This window comes from Hylobates moloch, unplaced genomic scaffold (assembly GCF_009828535.3).
Source record: "Hylobates moloch isolate HMO894 unplaced genomic scaffold, HMol_V3 SCAFFOLD_14, whole genome shotgun sequence".
Lineage (NCBI taxonomy): Eukaryota > Metazoa > Chordata > Mammalia > Primates > Hylobatidae > Hylobates > Hylobates moloch.
The window spans coordinates 52,386,988-52,393,082 of NW_026652289.1; positions in this window are offsets into that span (position 1 = coordinate 52,386,988).

Consider the following 6,095-nt stretch of genomic DNA (forward strand, 5'->3'; position numbering starts at 1 on the left):
GAGCTTGGAGGTGATTCTCTTGGAAAAGGGGAAACCTCCCATTGCCTGGCTGAAGAGATTTAGGTGGGGAAATGGTATGAACACAGCTATGCTGTGGAAAGAGGAACATTTAGATGTGACAAGCAAGACAAGCAACAACAAGGACATGTGTCAGGAGGGCTGGGAGGAGACGGGACCGAGGAGGATGGCGTGCATGTTGACTTGACGAGTGGCTCCTCTCTCTTGCCCAGAAATGGGCAGGACAGGGGGAAGGCTGGTTTGGGGGAGGGTGTGAATGGGTGATAAATTAATCTCAACCATTGACATGGGGTGAAGGAATAATTTCTATTTGTAATCCTGAGGATGGTGGAAAAGAATACCCCTTACTTGTGACTGATGGATATTGTTAAATATATTGAAAAATACATCTGGGTTGAGATCCAGTTAGCAGGATTCCAGAGAACAATGCTGCTTTGTGAATTGTACCATCCCAGAGTGGGAGTGACTTCAGGTTTTTTGTTGTGCACCAATGCTCCAGCACCTGCGAGTCAGTAAACATGAGCGTGGTTATCAGAACTATCATGACCCATGTGCTCCTTGCATTTCTCTTTAGCAGTACTTCTAGATTCAAATTTTCCCAGCAGGAAAACTGAATATTGTAATAAACTCCTCTGTCCTGCACAGATGTGTGTGGATTTAGGTTTTGCAGACTTTGCGGGCTGGTTACATCCCCTTTATCAGTCAGAGATGCTTGCCTTTATGATATTAAAACAAATGAAAAACGCCTTATCATATATTCTCAAACATGAGATTATCTCTTCATAAAGTTATTGTCCTTTTAAAGGCTTTTAAGGATGCCATTTATTCTCTCCAACATGTACTCTTAAGAAGCTAAATGTGTGGTTTTTTTCTTATAACAAGGACCAATCATTCTTGTTCTAGTTTGTCTATTCATCACCTTGCAACAGCTCTAACAAAAGTCCATCAAGCAACCATTTCTCAAAAGAATCTCCAGCAGATCCTCTTTCACTGGGAAACATCTCCTGGAGGTTAGAGTTACTGGTAAATTCCCAAAATAGATAATAAATGAGATAATAGAATCTGGGTTGTCACCTCTTGTCCAATGGGATTATCTGATGTCTAATCATGGACAGATTGTGATTTATGTGATTGTAGATGGGGCATTAGTCCGATTCAGGAGGGAATCCAGTCGGATTTTCATCTGCTCCGAAAGTGTAATTGGTTTGGAGGCGGGAGAAAAGCAGCTTGTACCAGATTTTGCCGCATCCCTGTGATGAGGTCTATTTTGATCAGCTTGAGTTATGGACAATATAAATTATTTATAGCAGCTTTAGACATGCCTTATGCTTGTAAAGACCTTCAGAACAAAGTAATAATGCTCCTCTTGCCGTTGGAGGAATGAATCTTATTCAGCTAAATGCCGGTGCCCACAGCTTATAAAAAATCAAGAGGGAGAAAAGATGAATGGCCTGTCGGTCCATCACCAAATACTGACCAAACATTACAAGAGTCAAGAGGTTGAGCGAGGCCCAGGAGAGGAGGCCAACTGCTGTATGAAGAATGGTCCTGGCCCTCAAGGGGTTTCACTCTGATTGGGAAGATAAGACCCAGATTCAGGAAAGCACAGGCAACCAAAGAAGGCAGCAGGTGGGGAGGAGAATTCCGCATGAAGTAGACAAGCTTCCTGAAGGACATGGAGTTGGAGTTGGGTCTTAAAAGGTGAGAAGGCTTAAAATGTGGCCTGTGTAGGAGGAGGGAGAGTACTGGGAGCAAAGGCAGGAATGCAGGCATGCTGTGGACACAGGGAGGACCCTGGGTTAGAGTGGAGGTTAAGGGAAGGTGCTGTCATTTACTAAGCAACTGCTATGTGCTGGGTGCTGGCTGGGACTGCGTTTACCTCATTCAGTCCTCACATAGCAGCAGAGTGCTTTTGGCTAAAAGATAGCCCTGCTAAAAGTGGCATTAGGCTGGAGCAGTGACTCACGCCTGTAATCCCAGAACTTTGGGAGGCCAAGGCAGGTGGATCACTTAAGGCCAGGAGTGCGAGACCAGCCTGGCCAACATGCAAAACCCTGCCTTTACTAAAAAAAAAAGAAAAAGAAAAAATTAGCAGGGCGTGGTGGTACATGCCTGTGGTCCCAACCACTTGGGAGGCAGAGTCAGGAGAATCACTTGAACCTGGGAGGCGGAGGTTGCAGTGAGCTGAGATGGCACCACTGCACTCCAGCCTGGATGACAGAGCGAGACTCTGACTCCAAAAAAAAGAAAGAAAGAAAAAAAGAAAAAAAAAGTGGCATTAACCAGGAATGAGTTGGCTCAAACAACAAGCAGAGAGGTAGGGCAGCCCCAGAGATGAATGACTCAGTGACCCAGTGATATCAACAGGTCGTTTTTTGTTTTTCTGCTCTACTGTCCACAGATGCAGTCTCATTTTAAGGATGGTTCTTGTGGTCACAAAACAGCTGCCAAAATACCCAGGACCATATGCTCCCTTGGAGAAGCTGGCTTTTTTTCAGAATCCCCCAGGAAACCTCTTTTCTGTTCCATTAGCCCAAATTGGCTTAGATGTGCCATTTCTGAAGCATCACTGGCAAAGAATTTGGGATTCTCTTATTGGTTTAGATCAGTCAGCACAGGTACATGCACTCCACCAGTAGGTGCTAATAAATGTTCAAGAACTGGGTCTCTGCGGCTGGGTGCAGTGGCTCATGCCTCTAATCCCAGAACTTTGGGAGGCTGAGGCGGGTGGATCACTTAAGGTCAGGAGTTTGAGACCAGCCTGGTCAACATAGTGAAACCCTGTCTCTACTACAAATACAAAAATTAGCTGGGCGTTGTGGTGCACACCTTTAATCCCAGCTACTCTGGAGGCTGAAACAGGAGAATTGCTTGAACCCTGGAGGCAGAGGTTGCAGTGAGCAGAGATCATGCCACTGCACTCGGCCTGGGTGGCAGACCAAGATGCCGTCTCAAAAAAAAAAAAAGAAAAGAAAAGAAAAGAAAAGAAATGCAATGGCTGGTTGGGCATGGTGGCTCACACCTGTAATCCCAGCACTTTGCGAGGCCAAGGCGAGTGGATCACTTGAGTCCAGGGGTTCAAGACCAGCCTGGGCAACATGGCAAAACCCCATCTCTTAAAAAAAATGCAAAAATTAGCCACCACAAAAAATAGCCTGGCATGGTGGCGCACACCTGTAGTCCCAGCTACTTGGGAAGCTGAGGCAGGAGGATAGCTTGAGCCTGGGAGGCGGAAGTACAGCAAGCTGAGATCACATAACTGCACTCCAGCCTGGGTGACACAGACTCTGTCTCAAAAACAACAACAACAACAAAAATGCAATGGCCGTTTATTATTTATGACAAAGGCGTTGATACCCTTACAAGCCTTAATGTGTTAAGAACTCAAATATCAATAGGAAAATGGTGAATGCTAATACTAATGGAAAAATGGGCAAGAAGAAAAATGTGATCAATAACACATAAAAACCTGTAGTTTTGTTAGTTATATTAATTATCTATGCTGCATAACAATTACCGCAAACTCAGTAGCTTAAAATAACACCCATTCATTATCTCACAGTTCTATAAGTCAGAAGGCTGGGTAGCTTCACCACTTTCTCTGCTCAGGGTGTCACAGGGCAGAAATCGACCTGTTAGCTGGGCTGCATCCTCAGATGGAGGCTTGGCTAGGGAAGGATCTGCTTCCAAGCTTTCAGACTGGTGGCAGAATTCATTTACTTGCAGCTTCATTTCATGACAGCTTGCTTCTTTAAGGCCACAGTGAGCTTCTGCTGCCTTGAGTTTCTAATGTCAAGGAGTCCTTTGAAAGGACTCACCTGATTAGGTAAGGCCCACCTAGAATAATATTTTTTTATTAACTCCAAGTCAGTTCATTAGGAACTTTGATTACATCCACAAAATCTTTTCACTTTTGGAATATTCTATTCTTGCTTCTAAACAAGTCATAGGCATTCAAGGGGGGTATTATCCAAAGATGTGACTCATTGGGGGTCACTTCCGGGCGTGTTCACCACATAATAATCAAAGGAAAGCAAATTAAAGCATTGTGAATGGCCATTTTTGATCTGTCACACTGACAAGGATTTTTTTTAAACCCCAAACCTGAAAATTCCCAGTGTTGGTAGAGTGTGGGAAAATTGCCCCTTTCATAGCCTGTTACAAGGAGTGTCAAATGATACAACATTCTGAAAAGCAGTTTGGAAAAATTTGCCAAAGCCTTAAAACTCTAATCTCTTTGATTCAGCAAACCTTCTGCTAGAAATTATCCTATGGAAGTACTTATGGATAATATACACAAACATTTAACCACGGGATTCTACACTGAAGCTTTTTTTTTTTTTTTTTTTTTTGAGACAGGGTCTCACTTGATCACCCAGGCTGGAGTGCAGTGGTGTGATATTGGCTCACTACAACCTCCACCTCCCAGGTTCAAGGAATTCTCATGCCCCAGTCTCCAGAGGAGCTGGGACTGCAGGTGCATGCCATTATGCCTGGCTAAATTTTGTATTTTTACAAAATACAAAACATGGGTTTTTGCCATGTTGGCCAGGCTGGTCTTGAACTCTTGGCCTCAAGTGATCCACCTGCCTTGGCCTCCCAAGTGGTTGGATTACAGGCATGAGCCACCGCGCCCAGCCTGAAATCTCTTTTCTAAGCACTGAGAACATAGCCACGAACAAGAGACATAAATTCCTGTGCTGCCTCATGGAAGTGGAGGGTCTGGGACAATCTGTGAGACCAGGGATGGTATCAATCTCCCCTCCTATCTCTCCACAGAACTAGCAGAGGAGAGCAAGTTTGGCCCTGAGCTACTGAACCATTAAGTCTTCAGGTGCCCTGGAAATGCCAGCCAAGGGCATTAGAGGGAAAGACAGACATCCAGTGAAACTTCACTTAGTGTCTCTTGGGCACCTGCAGGTGCTTCAGCATCAGAGAAAGTTCTGGTGTCCATTTCTGTCCCTGGGTATATTGGAAAGATATGCATGTTTTATTAAGCTCAGAATAATAATTCAATATTTGTATATAAATCCGAAGCTTCGCTTCAGCATTATGAAGGCTAGTGAGATGCAAGGCTAATTTGATAATGTAGGTAAATTCCTTTGCCATTAATCCCATGAATCATACATGTCTCCTCTAAGAGCCTGAAATATGAATATTTTAGTACAAGCGAAATATCAATAAAGTAAAGTCTCACTAATTGGGACAAACCAGGAGAAGTCAGACTACATTAGAAAATATTTTAAACTTGAGGTCACCGTTTTTATAGTACATACATGTCTATATGTAGATTATATTAAACACCCATAAAATTAACAAAGTGTATGAGTCATTGTCAAATAGCTGCTTTCACACAGAGATAAAGAGCCTGGGAATTTAAAACCTTATTTGTTAGTACACCTATGGATGCAGCTAATGTCTGAAAGAACAGTTTTGGAAAATAGATAAAACCACCCATGCACAACTGTGGATACCTTCAATTTACTAGTATATCTTTTTCTCATAGACGATTATAATGGCTGTCTTCATTCCAGTTGGGATTCTTAATGTAAGTTTCAGCTTCTAAACTGCAAACTGTAGAGTCCACCAACTTGTAACTGTCACATTTTGCAGGGCAGAAGAATCCCCTTCTTTCCCAAGTGTGAATTACTTGGATTATGTCAGTACCTTAAATTAGCAAGGACTCCTTTTGTTCTTCAACTTTTATTTTAGATTTTTGCAGTTTTGTTACATGGGTATATTGCTTGATGCTGAGGTTTGGGGTACAACTGATCCAATCACCCAGGTAGTGAGCACAGTACCCAACAGTTGTTCAACCCTTCCTTCCCGCCCTCCCTGCCCCACAGTAGTCCACATTGTCTATTGTTGCCATCTTTATGAAGGGCTCCTTTTTAAATTAAATTTTATTTTTTTGAGACACAGTCTTGCTCTGTTGCCCAGGCTGGATGGAGTGCAGTGGTGCGATCACAGCTCACTGCAGCCTCGGCCTCTCAGGCTCAAGTGGTCTTCCCACCTCTCAGGTTCCCAGGTAGCTGAAACCACAGGTGCACATCACTACACCCAGAGGATTTTTGTAT